The sequence below is a fragment of the Rhodnius prolixus genome, unplaced genomic scaffold (genome assembly GCF_049639745.1).
Source record: "Rhodnius prolixus isolate KJV_2025 unplaced genomic scaffold, Rpr scaffold_5, whole genome shotgun sequence".
Taxonomy (NCBI): Eukaryota; Metazoa; Arthropoda; class Insecta; order Hemiptera; family Reduviidae; genus Rhodnius; species Rhodnius prolixus.
In genome coordinates, this window is record NW_027411624.1 from 35,050,326 (window position 1) to 35,067,237 (window position 16,912).

The 16,912-nt window shown below is 31.0% G+C and overlaps 2 long non-coding RNA genes across 6 annotated transcripts in view; one reads left to right on the forward strand and one right to left on the reverse strand.

The window, feature by feature from the left end:
- Nucleotides 1-3,097: 3,097 nt before the first annotated feature.
- On the reverse strand, nt 3,098-5,315 carry LOC141458258 (uncharacterized). Its single transcript, XR_012460856.1, has 4 exons — nt 5,171-5,315; nt 4,998-5,076; nt 4,583-4,788; nt 3,098-3,252 (listed from the first exon to the last, which is right to left on the reverse strand). It is a non-coding gene; the product is annotated as an uncharacterized lncRNA (long non-coding RNA).
- Nucleotides 5,316-5,441: 126 nt separating this feature from the next.
- LOC141458257 (uncharacterized) overlaps nt 5,442-16,912 on the forward strand; it is a 45,362-nt gene continuing 33,891 nt past the window's right edge. For 4 of the 5 annotated variants that reach the window (XR_012460851.1, XR_012460854.1, XR_012460853.1 and 1 more), the window contains exons 1-4: nt 5,494-5,693; nt 12,021-12,160; nt 14,282-14,499; nt 16,422-16,559. This is a non-coding gene — a long non-coding RNA (uncharacterized lncRNA). Of the gene's footprint in view, nt 5,694-12,020; nt 12,161-14,281; nt 14,500-16,421; nt 16,560-16,912 lie in introns of all 5 variants that reach the window. The other variant, XR_012460852.1, reaches the window with a different exon arrangement.

Consider the following 16,912-nt stretch of genomic DNA (forward strand, 5'->3'; position numbering starts at 1 on the left):
GTAATTGGAATTACTTTTAGCTGTTAAGATTGAAACACAGATAGTAATTAGTTGAACTTCCTTCGAGTTGTAAAATATATCGAGGCTAATAGGTGAAATTCTCTGAGCACACTCCTCTCAATTAATAAAACTTATGTTACAATAAATATTTTTATAAAAAAATTATATATGACTTCATAAAAATACAGGTTATTATAGTAATTATTTAATCATAATTACGTTTTTAATTGAAATTGAAGATGCAAAACGTTGTCTCTTTCATTCATAAACAAGATTAACGGCTGCAACCAGTTTTTACTTCCCCTTTGCGACTAAAATGGAAACATAAATATCCGGTTATATTTTTGAAATTAAGCTTTAAAAATATCTATACAGATATAGTCGGGATGTTAAAAAAATTAAATCCAGTAAAAACAATCATAAGGTTTTCTGTCGACTGCAAATATTTGTTATAAATTGTTAGTTAAAGGACGAGAGTTGTCTCAACTTCCCCCAGAACTCCACTAAAATCCTGTAATCTACCAAAAAAAAGTTTGAAACCAAAATGAGAAGGCTAAGCACATTATGTCGCCAGTTTAATTTGTCCACTTTACTACTTAGAGAGCTAATCTCCACCACTCCCCAGAACTGCCTCTGGATGGATATTACTGAAAAATTGTTCCAAATACAAGTTCTAGAACTGCACACATGCGATGAGCAACGGAGCTAGTTTCATGGAAAATATTAAAATCATTTTCGACCTTTCTTAGTTCGATCTTTTTTAACAATTCACTAATGGGATTGATAGTTGTAGTGAGTTACCAGCACTTCCATTCATTTTCACAGATCACCTGGCTACAATTAAAGATCTGGCTTCTCCTAGTAAGAAATTTTGGTCAATTCTTGCAATGTTGTTCTCAATTAGTTAGGAGCTTTGAATACTGTTTCCGTTGCTTAGTCCCCTGGTCATTCCGGGATTCCGGGTAACGAACTTGCTAATGAAACAGCAAAGGAAGGAACTGTGACGATTACAATGACTCCTCAGCCTATAATCCCTGTATCCTAACCAACGTTGTAGAACGGAGGTGGAGCAAGTGATTTTTGAAGGAACACCGGAAACGGTGGAGATCTCGAGCTCAGAGAATTTCAAAACCTGCATTTTTCGATAAATACAAAAAATAGAAAATCAGCTGGATTACATTATTCTACCGCGAAAAACAAGTAAAAGTTCTTAAATTTTTAATTAATAATTCCATAATTTAGTTAGTTAATTAGTTCTTAATTTTTCCTCTAAGAAAGTTTTAGACAATAGTGAAACAATCTTATTAATCCCATAACTTGACATTAGATAGAGCACATGAAAATGTTATTGAAAAGATTTTAAGCAAATCTTACTAACAAGCAGTTTAACATTTCACATTGCTGACGTAATATTTTGAATAGTAGAGTTAGGTATATTTCCTAGAACCGAGGAAAAGATATATATATATTATAGAAAAATAATCATGGTTAGGATTTGGTGAACAGTTGTGACTGATAAGACACGAAACGCCTGTGGATATCTCGCCCAAAATAATTCCGGCTAACCCCCGCCTAAGTTTTGATAACCATATAACTCGCCAAAGGGAATATGCTTTTGTGTGGAAATATATGTTGATAGTATACTTATATGTCTATCTCTAATTTAATCTAAGATAATAATAAAATTGTCTATATTTTGAAAATACCACTCAAGTTACTCCATTTGACGGTGCTAGATGTGCGAAATTTACTCGTACATCTACAGATATACCAACCGGTATAATCGTGTGGTTTACCACAATGTATGCGCAATGCTCCACTTTCTCTACTATGTTTACATGCTACTACATCATTATTAGCCACATTGTTTCTTTATAATAATACTCATTAAGAAGAATTAATTCAAATACTACGTTATTAATTAAAAAAATCTTGTGATTATATAACAAGGGTTTTAGACAGCCATTTTTACACTGTTCTATGAGAAGACAAAGCTTGACTTTTAAACAGAACATTTTTAAAAAATAAAATTTGAACCTGAATTAAATTTAATGATTGATTGAATCAATCTGTTACCAAACAAGAAAAATAGTACTCCACAATGCAGGATGTAAGTTATTAGACCGAACATATTCAATGTGACTGAAATTGGAAATTACTATTCCCTCTTGGATGGATCAATCACGAAGAAACAGAAGACTTCACAATGTAAGTCGAGAGCAAACCATTTCACTGAGACTGAAACTGGCAATACTTTCACTATTCTACATAACATGAATTCAACTAATAAAGGTGTCTAAAGAGGTTTCTGTGACAGATAGGTATTGGCTATAAAATACTTGCAAGAATAAAATTATATATTAAAACTTTTTGGAGTTAGCAGTGAGCCTATACATGGGCTTTTTATCGGATGTGCCAATCTCTTATTTTATTTTCACGTAATTCTACTTGGATAAATTAGATTTGTTCTTTACTGGATACCCCACAGACGATTGTTCAGATCTTATAGAGATTGTAACAGCTGAAGAGGTAACGGTCTCTTACATCATGTCTGATCGTGATGCGAGTCTGAGATGTGAGATCTATGGCAAGAAAGGCATTAATTGAGGAAATATTTGGGTGTTGCGAAATAAGGTGAAAACAAAATTCCCTTTATTTTGAAAAGAGATAAAAACAAAGAAATCCTACGTATTCTGAAAAATATATTCCAGAAGATTCTACGAACCTTGTAATACTTTTTTAGATTTTAATACATGCACTCTCATTAGTAATGTAGAACGTGAGATCAAGTTGACCATGTTCAAGGAATTGTAAATAAATACAAAAATTTATTTGAATATTATTCTTATTAGTTGGATATTTAATGGATCCACTAAAAATATGTGCATTATAAACCGACTGTATGGAAGGTTTATTTATTGCATTATTTATTAAATTATGTTCAAATTTACATTAGCGCATGCACATGCGTTTACTAAATCTATATCCTTGAAATTTACTTCGTAAAATTACCTCCAAATCCCGGTACAGGTGATATTTGGAAGAGTATTTGGTAAATGAGTGTACGCAAGAAGGGCAATTAGTTCCAATAAATCTTCATTTCATAGGAGTATTTAGCAACGTTAAAAAAATTAAAGAACGACAGGGGATGAGGGAAAGTTCTACAAATCAATTACTTTCCAAGACGGATCCTTCAGGAACATCTGTCGGCTGGCTTAGACTGGCATTCATGACTTTGTTCTGTAGTCTGCCCTTGAATAAAAGTCATAAATACTAACGTCAGAGAATTAATAGTTTTTCATTTCAAACAATCAATTGGTAAATAAAAAAAAAGAAAGAATAATGCCGACAAAACCCCATAGATTAAACCTCTTGAACAGCTTTTCGTTTTGGGACCAGAAAAGAGGCAAAAAAGCTTCGTTAATAATATTTTAAAAACATCACCAAATACCAGGAACAAGCATTATTTTTTATATTATTTTTATTGAACATTAGAATTTGAGATGATTTCCTTAGTTTAAAAATGACGACTGAATCCTAATATTTTGCTGACTCGGATCTATGCGTTCATTTAAATTCCACACAATTTAAAACGAAGATCAATATTATTATAGTTAGAAAACGCAACCAAGGACTAATCCGACCACAATATTGTAATGGTTTATTCTTTCAAATAAAAATTGTAACGCTATTACTACTCTATAATTTTTTTTTGGTGCAAAAATTACGCTCCTTAAGTGCATCTAAAGAAGAAAAAACTTATCTCTTACCAAATTTGTTCAACTGAATATATAAAAATTAGTGAATACAACAACCAAATTCTATTAAAGAAGTTTACCACAGAAAATAATTGAATTATTCCAAAACGTGAGTTTTCCCCACATTTAAGCGAAATATCATACATTATCCTTGGACATTACAAATCTCATTCGTAATACAAGACTTCTTACTTTTATAAACAGCAATAACCAAGGATATATTTGAAATATATAAAATAAAACTGCAATAGAAAAAAAAAACACAGGTAAAACTGTCATCACAGTTTTACAGAAATTTTTTATGTAAAAACAGAAAAAGAATGTGGAGCAGAAAAAATAAAACATCTGATGTGAATTCTAGGACGACTTCTTACCGTAACTTATGTGATCAATGTGTCGTAGTTATTAAAGGACACTACCAACATCACATTTTTAAAAATATTCTTAAAAAAACATTTTTTGTTTCCTAAGCCCAAGCGATTCGCCACATATGTGTTTCGTCCAAATTCAAATAGAACCGTTTGTCGATGAAAAACTCGAAAAATCTCTAATGTACGATAGCATTTCTGTTTACTGATATTCTTGTAAGTCGTAATTCTGGCTAGAGATTTCATACTCATAAATTATAGAGATGTTAAATCCGTATATCAAGAAACAGCACTTTATAGGAGCTTAACTTCTTCTCCTCATCTAAGAACTCCTCTTCAATAAAGTTTTCTGGACTAATGTTTCAAAGAATAACTGTTGACCTTAACAGGAAAGCTCAATGGTTAGCATTTACTGAATTCAACGCGGAGATGCTGGGTTCTAATTCAGCTGCTTACCTTAGATTTTCTGTTCCTAGGAGCTTCTTACAAATCACTGTCCGGTGAAGGGCAGTTTTGTCTATAACGAGAGAACACTGTCTGGAGACTAACACCGGGCGCCAATAACCTCAGGTGTCTTAACCGAAGTGTTGGTTAGAAAAAATGTCTCAACACACTAAAATTGCCACTATTAAGTGTGATCATTGGTTTCCATTATGAAGAAACTAAACAATAAAAAAAAACTTCTTTTTAAAACAAACAATAAAACAATTTGGTTAATAATTACTGACACAATGAGAAACAATCTCTTTTATCTCTTAAGCAATTTATTGACAAATTAAACGTAACTTTAAATACTGCTTAAGAGAACTATATTGCAACTTAATCTTGCTAAAGGTTTAATCAGTTATTATTATAAAATAATCTCGCATACCTACAGCTATCAAGTGATTTGAATTGCATCGTCCCTTACAAGTTAAGAAAACATTCTTTCACAGACAGCAACCATTAATCTGTAATAGAAAGATTTTTAGTTCAACATAAGAATGTGTCCATAACTTATAAAGGGTATTTTATTTTTTTTTTTTTTTTTTAGAAAATACTCACTTCGTGACATTCTGAAATTTCTGGAAAAGTGCGATTGCCATCAAAATACTACCGAGCTCCAATTCAACTTCAGACAAGTATTGCGAATTAGTCTTAGTTTTTCAAACGATGATAGATGCTAACTGCGCATGCGTGCATTCTAATAAAAAAACACTGTATCCAACAGTGAAATTGCTTATCGTATGAACCCCATTATTCACTAATTTCCTAGATCAATATCTACTCACAAGAAATTAACTCTAAAATTTAAATTGAGTTAAAATTTTGATTAAGTTAGAGTAAAATTTCGATATATGTCAATCGAATTTTTTATACACTGGTAAGCAAAATACGTCATAGCAGGGAATTTTATTGGTATCCAGAGTCCTAACAGTAGACTGATCTTGTGGTAAAAGAAAAAGATGGGTTGTGAGATCTGTAAGTCTTTTGTTCCTTTATTTAATCTGTTAAGAAGTATTTTTTAATCTTATTGAAAATTATGTTTTCTATCTTAAAGAACAAATCAACCAATTAATTTCCACTAGTAAGTATGATAAAGCTAATCATTAAATTAAGATATTATCAGGGACTTTTAAAGATATGTAAGTTTGAATCTGGGTCACAGATGGTCTGGTTAAACATAGGCTTGATAAAAATAATAATAATAATAGTCCAGTAAAGCCTTTGTGGTGAAAAAAGTACTGGATCAACATTGATAAAGAAATTATCAAAGGATAAGGTAGAAAGTCTTATTTAGTTATCTTAGAAATTAATTTTTCCAACTGCCACTTTATAAACCTGAAAAACACCAATTAAGATTTCAACTTAACAACATAAGATGGCCAACTTCATGAAGTTGGTAGATAATAATTAGTTTGAACTTCTTATTTTAAAGCTAGTGCTTTTAAACTTTAAACACATCGCGCTCGCAACTTACATATGTATCTAATTTATTATTCATAATAAGTCATTTTCTCATTTCTATGTTGTCATTGTGGATGTCTTTTAAATTAAATTACAATGTTATTGCTATTTAGAAATATATATTAAAGATCATGTTAGCGATGTTTTAATCACATTATTAGACATTATTATTAGACTCGTAATAACAGACAGCAATTTGCTGTCACAATTCAGAATTCAATTAAACTATGAACGTTCCTTAGATATAGAGGCCTTCTGAGCACAACTTCAACTAAATTCAATTTCTTTTGATTGATCTGTGGATGTGAAGGTCCATAGGACAAAAGAGAAGTAATTGATTTTTTTGTTTTATTATTTTATTTATTTATTTTTATTTTTTGGTAGTGTAGTTAGCCAAATCTTATAATGTCCGTTGTTGGTTATTAAATACTCATCTATTTCGAATTGAACTTTTAATTCTTGCTCAACGTCTTTAGATCTTTGTTGTTGGTCCTGTGTACCTGTGGCTCTGCCCCAAAAAAGGCAATTGCTTTCTTTCCCGAACTGGTCCAAACGAGTTTTTTGAATTAGAATTGCTGGCCATCTTTTCTTTTACCGTTTTTCTTTCTGATATTATTTTTTAGTGCCTTATAACCAAATACTTCGATGCTAGCCTGTCTTCATGTTGGCGTAGACAATCGGTTTCTGGTGGAGCGTATAGGCTCAATGGATTTTGTTTTACGGCCAATCTACTACATTCCCATTTTGGGTAATTTTAATTAGCTCTAGGCTCTGTACTTACAAGACAAGACTCAGTAAGAAAACTAATAGAAATAGTAAAATTTATATTTTGTGGTAGCTGATAAATTTCAGCAAAAACGCACGAAAACATAAGCAATAACAAACACTGTATTCTAAAGAAAAAACTTGTTCTTTTTTTTTAACATTCAGGCCACTCCTAAATAAGATTTTTTCTTTCTTGGTTCGTTGAAAGCGACGAAATAAGTAAAAAAAAAAAATTACAGTTGCATAAAATGTAATTGTACTTGCAATTATAAATCCAAAATTACATTTAATGAACTGAGGCAATTAGTACTGCTAAAATATAAATTAAAAAGACCGAAATGAATTAGTACAACCTGCATCCATGTTCAGAAACTTTGTTTTTCTTAACAAAATGGTTATGCGATTAATCTAGTTTTCTACACAATTCTGTTCGACTATATAAAGTTCAATTAGCTTATCTGCTGTCAACAACCACTGCAGCTTCTATCAATTTAACTTTGAAAAGCACTGTTCTGAAGAAGTTTAGCGTAATTAAGTTTCCCAAAAGCAAAGTATTAATAAATTAGATGCTAGAGAGTAAGGGGAATAATGACTTAATTGTGAATATTATAATATGACTTGAACTTAATTTTATTAAGTACAGTAAGTGTAACATATGGGCAAATTAAAATTAGTATTAACTAGTGGTTTTACAGAAAAGTAACACATAGCATAGACGGTGGCCGAATGGAACCCAGGTATCGGGAGTCCGGGTTTTTTATACTCCTGGAGTGGAAGGTCCTTTGACCGAGCTTTACTGTAGCGGTACTTCGACCTAATTGCATGCCTGTCATTTTTGATTTGATTAAATATCTTATTTTAAAATTGTAATTCTAGAATTTTCTACTTGTTGCTTCCATCAAATTAGTTAATTCATCCTCTCCTAGTGGGCTTTCTAGATTATCACATATCAGTGGTTTACATTTATTTATGCAGATAACTTGTTCTTCGATTTGTAAAGAGCCGAACCACTAATTCTTCATTGACAATCATCTAACTTAGAGATATAACCAGAAAGAACTTGGAAGTTAAGTAGTTAATACCACTAACTAGGACTAATTGATAAAAAGCTGATCAGCCTGGGCAGTAAGAACCAATGGAAAAGTGGATCTCAGCGACACATGATAACATATTTCTACAGAAAACAATCAAAAAACTGTCAACGAATAGCAAATGCTCCTTAATTAACTTCAAATCTCTTTGTTTCTCTAATCCCTCTTCTTCTCAGACCATCCTTTCTAATTGCCCAATATTCGCATATACTATTACTTTTCTTCGATTGAATTTTAATTTACCTAGGATTGTTTCATGTGGAATTAGCGAGTAGTATCACATTTTTTTAGAGTTAAATCAATTACCGTGTGGTTTGAGTTAATGAGAAAATAATTTAAAACTTCTTCTATGCTGTTAGTTTAACGCAGATTTATTTATCCACGTTAGGAAATTAAAAGTTATTTCAAAATTTTTCTGTTTTTTATTTTGTAAATCACGATGTGTAGTGGTTATTCCTAGAGTTACTTATTGTATGCAGTAAACGTTTAGAGATTAATGTAAAACGATAGAAAAAGTCAAAAATAAAATTCAGTGCTCTTAAAAAACAGGATAAGAAAAGAAATCATGTAGAAACTTTGCATCAGGATCCGGGTATTCTGAAAAAAATGTTAACCAGTAACTTTTTATGTCCTAAATTAACTCCGTTGTGAAACTATTTCCAACAAATCTGTTTGCCTAAAAATACCAGTTGAACTTTTACGCCGTTAATAGTGCAAATTAAAAATTTCAAGCAATTCATTAAGAACTCGCATAGAATTATGTTATCAGAATATAAAGTTGCTTTCTTTGTTGTTAAATAATTAAAGTTAAACCTACACTTTTTTATCCACTTTGGGGCATTAATAATTCCTTTTAGCGTACAAATTATTTAGTTCTTTTGATTTTAAAAAATAAATATAAAATTTAATATTTATTAAATTAATTGTAGAATCGTGATATGATTATCATTTTTATGAAAATGGCAAGCATTTCTAGTTGTTAATTATTTATTTTTTTATAAAAACAAACTGAATTTTAATGTAATTTATAAAATAATCTGTAACGTATTTATATAATTAGAATAATTGTTATTCCCAAAAATAAAACTCAATAGCTCCAATTTAAATTGATCATTCCACATAATGTGGATATCCGTTGTAAGATTTAAATTAAATCTAAAATGTAGCTTAAAAATAAAGATCAAGGTAAGATAATGTCACCCTTGAAAATCCAAGAATATTACGGGATGAGAGTTGAACATAGGATGAACTTTAAAATTTATTCGTATTTCTTTTTGCACAAAATGATCTTTTTATGTGAAGTTTTATATCGACGATAAAGGTTACGGATATTTAATAATGGTGCATAATGAAATGTTAATTGGAAGTTAAATTATTGTGTTTTGCTTGTTTTTAAATTGTATCAGTGTTTTTATAGTCAAGTGTATGATCTTAAAAGTTGTTTGTTATGCCTTTTTATGGCGCCTTTAGACTTAGATAAATCTTGAAAATAAGATAATGAATCTAAAACTTTTCTACATTTAACGAAAGAAAATCTATCGATACACCTGCCATATTGATACCACCTGCTATATGGAAAAATTAGTGTCGATCAAAGGAGTAAAGGATTTTTTGGAGCAAACGCGATGGAAAACGTATCCTACATTAACCATTATTACTAGACGAAACGTTCCAAAACAGTCAGGGTGTCTAGGATTCCTGAAAGAGAACTATAACTCGAATATTTGGCCCACAGCTGTGAACTCGGAATTCAAGGAGAAATTTTCTATCATTTCACGGGCAAAAATTCACTCATGAGGAAAATGATTTCAGTTTAACCTCAATAAGGGCTATCGGTTTCAGCAAATTATTATATTTTCTGGTAGGTTACTCTCAAAAGCGATGAACTCCGGATTTTGCGCTGAAAATTAATGGCCGTCTTACAACGGAGTTGCGGTGATGTTAAATGGACAGTCTTTGTCCAGTGATCATTAGTGTAACAACGAAATTTAGTGGTGTAGGAAGTTTACTTCATTTGGCAAAATGCAATAAAAAAGGTAATAAAGATTTATTCATTATTTATTACAAAACTGTTATTTAAATCAAAATAGAAATAGCATGATAGTAAATTTTAATAGAGCAGAACAAAATATTGGAAAATATCTTTCATTTTCTTGATCCTGCTTTGTGGTTCCAGCTTACCTTTCTATTTTAATATCAAGGAAATTACATCGCATGTCAATAGGAAATTCTTTCATTGTACTTTGTCAAATTCCATTTTAGTCTATTTCTTGAATATTCACCTACAATCTCATAGATGTGAGTTGACTTTTGTTTTCGAGTTCTGCACTTTCGTACAGAAAGTAAATGATTTTCTAAGATGAGAATTACTGTTCCAGTCATTCTGAAGGGTTGATCAAAATTCAAGCGACAGTTTTAATTTGTATTTCTGTAACAGGTACGGTAAGATAGCGCTTGTAACTTTATGAACTGAAAAAATAAAGACAGACAATGAACGAAGCTATTTCTTTCAATATCTAGCAATAAGAAGTATCTCAGGTGTATGAAGTTTTATGAAAAATGAACGGTGGAAAAACAAAGGTTTCCTAACTAACGGACAGAAAAAAATATTAAAAATAATAGAACTGAAAATGTAACAATTGATATTCTCAAAATTTAGCAGATACCTCAGAGAAGGTGGGCAGATGTTCTATATTTAACCGGTTTAATGAAAATTTAGGGGAATTATACATTACAATTGCCACAAATTGCGCATTTTTTACCCTAGTTTATATGTAATTTGTTAAAAATAAAAATCTGTACTTTGTTTCCTTCGTTTTCCCGTGTTAAAGAATTAAATAATTTCCTTCCATTAAATAATGTTTTTCTCTCTTATTTAAACTAAATATAATCTCATAATTTGCGCTAGACATTTTTAATACTTGGAAAGATCAAGAAATGGCAAGTTACTTTTTTTTAAATATCTTTTCATTACAAGGAGTAAAACGAACGAATATTCTTGGGTAATTAATTCTTTCCAAACAATCAATCCCTGGGAGTTTAAAATTGGTTATATAATTAATTTAAAGAGATGAAATGCTTCATCAAGTTAAATAATTAGGGTGAGAAGAAGTATAGTACACTGCACAATGCTGCCTTAACAGCTAATGTCCTAATAATGTCATAAAACTATATAAGAAGGAACTCAATTACAAAACGAGCACTAGTACATTCATTGGTATATAAATTCTCAAAATTATTTTATGTTTTATGTTACATAAATATAATTTTATATGCCGGATTTTATTTTATTAATTATGTCTTCTGGGAGATACATATCTGCTGCTTATAGTTGAAAGATTAAATTAAAAATTATACGTGCATAAAAAATACACTTATATCTGCATAACGAATGTTTAATTCATTATTCCATGATTATATAAATATTAAAATTGTTATACGAGTCAATGTCAAGAGCTTAGGTACTAATAATTTTTGTAAGATTATATTTTAAGGTTAAAACTTTGTACAATAGACGCCTATTCAAATAATTGCTTTCTGATTTTAAATGCGTACCAAATTAATCAGAAAATAGAATTCGTTATTTGCTTCAATTATTTTTTAGCGTTTTTTTTTTTTAAGTTCTCATTGATTAATTAATTAGTGGTCCTAATATTTTATAAGCAAAAAATCTAGTGTGAAGGCGAGTGTTGGTGATACTCAAGTCATGTGGAACTCGCTAATCACCTCTTTTAGTCAGAAACCTGTCAGGAACAATAAAACATTCCTGATGTGATGGATAAAATCAACGATAATGGCCAGTGATGGGGGCCTTACCATATCAACATTTAGATTTATTTAGGTGGTAACTACTAAAGTAAATATGCAATTATTTGTTAGTGCAATCGCAACTATTGAGATTCGATTTAGTAGGGTCTACAGAAAGTAAGGTAGCTCTGTAATGTATATAATAAACCAATATAGTTTAGAGTTCATTTATGGTAACCCAAATAGATATAATAATAATAGTGTGGGTATGCTAGACACATTTATTACCTTTACAATGCTTAGTATGTTGAGTAAATAAGTCAATATTTTGTTTGAATTACCAGTTCCAGATTTCTTCATGTACGCCAAGATTGTCTAAGAAATGACCACTCCAGCCTATAGCAGTAAGAGCATGTAAAAAGGTGGTTGAAAGCAGAAATTTAACTTTCGAAGATTCTTCTGACCCTTTAAAGAATTTAAGAAGGTAAGAAATAAATATGTATTATACTTACACAAAATTTTTGCTACAGTGAATGCCTCCATTTTCGAAAATCATACAGATATTTAATGAAAAGATTAATGATAATGACATTTGTGGCAATTCAGGCCGCCACACACACTGTATGTGTAAATTAATTTAATTATAAAAATTCCATTGACAAAAAATGATCCAAGTATATGTAATGACGTTTCTTAGAAATACATTGCAAAACTAAGTTGAACGTCTCATATTGAATGTGAGAAAGCGTTGCAAAATAGAATTGATTGCGATTAGTAATCTAGCTAAACGTCTTTTTTTGTTTCTAATGAATCAAGTTGACATTTGGTGGTTATAATTCGCTTATAGTTTGTAATAACCACTGTGGGCGCAAGAATTTTTAACAATGTAATATGATCACCTATAATGTCAAACCATTATTTTGCTATAACTAATTTGAAATTATATTTTCAACCTAATCATTGTTCTACAAGAACAAGTAATTCCTTATGTACTTAATAAAGATTATTTAATAAGTGAGGTTATTTCGAATAAAATTTGTTTTTGTATTAGGGAGATTGTTCAAAAAATTTCTAAATGTTATACGGGATTTTGTTAATTTTGTAAATTAACTTAACAAATGTGTATCAGAGGAGAATGGTTAAAGAAAATATTGATCCTTATTAAAATTGTTTCTCTATTAAGATTAGCCAGGATGCTCCGTCTCAAGGGGGCGCGTAATATATTTTATGCGATTAGAGCTCTGTCCTTCAATGTAGACTTCTTCAGCACACTGTTCCGAGGAAATATTTCTTGGAGACCATTTCTTTATTAAATCTCTACGTCTCGGTACCAATGCCTCTCATCAGAACTTCTTTGAGAGGAAATGTATACATTTTGTAATCGTACAGACTCAATTCGCCACTGCATCGGATAGTTACGAATGATAGATTAAAACTGACTTAATACTAAGCTGAGTGCAATTCGAGAAATATTAACATTGGTAGTTTGAAACGACGAAAATAAAATTAATTTTTTCCATCATATAGTTTATGCTATAATCACTTAATGTTAGATCCTAAGAGAATGTTTTACTTTCATTTAACGAAAGCAGTTCACATGCTTGAGAAAGATTTTCTTGTTAGCGTACGGAAGAAATTATTTTCTTTTAGAAATGTCTCTCATCTCAATATTGTTTTATAATGAAAGTTAAAAACAAAAAAAGAACAAACCTAAGTACAAAAGTTATAATTGTTAAGTATTGTGCAATTTAAACAATGGTCACAAATTAGGTTTCACTTGGTAGTTGGCTCATTGAATATTTATATATCTTAAGGTAAACAAAACCATGATGTTATTCGAACAATGACATTGATTTCTTCATCGCTGTATTTTCTTCCGGACTAATTCTAAAATCTTTCCAGGGTTAAGATGAGCACGAAAAAAAATGTATAATTTTCTTCAATTTTATTTGATAATGTACAATTATAAAACTGTTACCAGAAGAACTAAGATTCAAACTTCTGTGTGTCCTTGGGCAATTGATTTTAAAAAAATGTTATTTCTTTCATTAGATAATAAAAGCTCGCGGAAGATTTATTTGCCTAAATAAACATTCTGAATGATTATGAAAACTATAGCCCGCTTATGTAATCTTGCAGAAGTGCGTGACCATATAGATAATCAGTCTAATTTCGCAAGCTTAGTATCTACTTTTTAGTCAGTTTTTTATCTTTTCAACAACGGTTAGCAAAGGAGTGAACTGATATGCTGAGGATAGCTTGTGACTCATTTTGAATAGGAAACAGTAACAAAAATCAATTTGAAGTTCATTGCAACAATATACTACGTTATTTATTAATTTTTTAAACTGAAAAACTCTACGAAATGTTCACGTTTCCGAAGTCAGTACTTTAAGCCCTGAAGTTAATCAACTTAATTAAACTTCGTTCCTATTATAAAAGTCCTTACATCACTGTAAAATAGCCCTAAGGAACTAACTATAAGGGAGAAAGTGAAAACGTTTTATAAATATAAGTTGATTAACTTTGATTTATTTTTTCAAGTACAAAATAATAAAGCATTAAGTTATTTAAAATAACATGGATATGTATTTATTTCTTGCAGAATCACAACTGTTTATTTTATGGACCAAAAACGTAGGACTAGCACTTCATCAGGGATATTGGCGTTTCTTTGGGTATCCCAGCATAAAAACAGAAGCTTTTGGCGAACCCACAAACTCGTAACTCTGCTCAATCAGTAGAAATTTCGACCCGTGCTGAATTATGCATGTCACAGGGGTGACCGTGTATAGATAGAAAGGAACCTGACACTCCCTCTGAGTAAGTAATCTTTCTTGATTATTTAACTTGGGCTTGTGATCATACCTCTAAAAAGCCTGCACATTAAATACGGTATGCCCTTTCTTTGAAAGAGGGAGGATGATTGTTTTGATCTGCTAGCTATTGTTTCTCTAAAATATTAGGAGTTGAAGAGGGAATAATCCCCCCTTGGGGCACTGGGGGTGTCTGGTATTAGGGATTGGTAATCCCTAAATGCCTATTCTGCTTCTCTGGGATTTCCCTAAAGAGCCTGGCTAATTGTCAGGTTTGAGAGATATGGCCTCCCCCGAAAACATCCAACTTTTTAAAACCAAGTGTCATCAGTAGAGGTTTTTGTGGAGAGAGATACATTGAATGATCAGGATGTGGATATCCTGGCCTACAACTTCCTTATCCATATAATGAGATTCAAACTCTTTGTAGAGTTATTAAGGTAAAAGAGGACACAACTAATCTAATGACAGAACGAGGTGTGGGAAGATTAAGTTCAGGGTATTTGGACTGAACATAGGCTAACAGTGGAGAACATAAAGCTGTTAAATTAATGCTCGTTTTGTTTAAACAGCTGTGGATCTTAGATCGCTCTGGTCCGGGAATACGTTTATGTTCTAGTCTCGACTTGTGTTGCTGTATTTGGCCCAAAGGCTCTTTAAATGGCGTAAGGCTTTTTCTCCCTATTGACTGTTAAAGTAATGGTGTGCAACTTTTTGGGTTTAACGTGCCCTCATAAAGCGAACACTAACTTAATTACCACTCACTCACACTTAGATGCCAACATTCTAGATACAAACACTGATACAAAAATCTTTTCGATTGCTGAGAACTTGCTTTATAATCATGCCCAACAAAAACCAAATTTATTTTGAAAATAATTAATTTTAAATGCAGACATATGACGATGATGAATCTATCAGGGGGGATGTGGGGATCTTCATAATTCAAAAGTGTAAATTTACAGAAAATGAGACAGATGATGAAGCAAAAAAAAAAAAATATTCGGGAATAAAAGGACAAAATATTTGTGTAAAAGAAGAATAAAAAGAGGTGGAATGAATTGCTCAGCCCGGTCGACACTATGACGTACGCGTCTACATCTTTGGTATCAGACAAACAGCATCATGTAGGAGTCTTGAAGGGTTATATTCCTAGCTAAGGAAACACGTCCCACATACTTGCCACAGTTATATCATAACTTTCTTATGTTTATTTCTCATTTCGCTTTCTTCCACAATTTCCTAACCAGTTTAGATTTATTTAATCATTTTAAACTTGTTAAACTACTGTACGGCGATAACACTAAAACCTATGTGTTTTGAGAGCTGTTCATTTATAACTGGAAACATTTATTAAAGCTCTTGAATTTTTTGTTTCTTATTTCTCGAAAGTGGAAGTATAAGGGTGTCCTCTTAAGAAGCCATTCAGTGTATATACTGTTCTAAAACCTGTTTAATATTCGTAAGTATGAAATTTGTCGCCAGAATGGCTAAATAAATTTTTTTATTTTTTCAAAATTTGTTTTTTTATTTACGAGTATCATATAATTTGTAAAGGAAAACAAATCCATGAATATATTCAAAATCCAACAAAACATTTTTTAATTAAAAAACTGTTAGGTTTGCTGACTAGTTAAGGTCGTTGCATTTATAATGATCTTATTACAGTTTTGTCATTGAAAACTTGGCTTAATGTTTCATTATTTGGACATTGAGCTTTTAAGGTCAAGTTGAAGTTAGAATTTCATTTTTTTTACGTTAGTAAAATTTTTAGTAATTCCCAATTATTTTTTTTGAGTAATTGCGTGCTGACTTTTCAGAAATTTGGAATTCTAGTTAGTATCAAATGCATATTTTTTTTCTTATTTATTAATTTTTATGTAATTTTTTTTACTATTAAAACATGCTAATAACCAAAATATGTTTCAGGAAAGTGGCGCTTCCAGTCTTTCAATTTTCTACAAGTTTGGTATTTTACTGACATCAAGTTCCTGTTAGTGGGCCTTTAGTGGGATCTTTAACCGCACCTTTTTTCTCAGAGCTGCTGGAACTTGGGGTTAAGAGAAGGTAAAAAAAAATTATTCGATTCGTAATACTTAATGTAAAGTACCTTTATTATCAAATCTTTAGTATTAATGTTATCTAATTATTAATTGTAATAATTATGCCACGGGGAGCTTGGTAAATGGGATGAAAGAACTAAGAGCAGTGCGGCTTAAGTCTAAACGTAGTGTCTTACCTACCTTTTCCTACGCGCTGTTACTTCAGTGGCAATCCTTTCTGTGATGGTCAGTTTCTCAACTTCTGGTCTTTCTTTTCACGTACCGTAGAAAAAAACATCAATTTTTTGCTTTTTTCTTTGATTTATATAAAATCAATAATATCTTTTACAAGAATATGTGAGAATTGATAGAAATGTA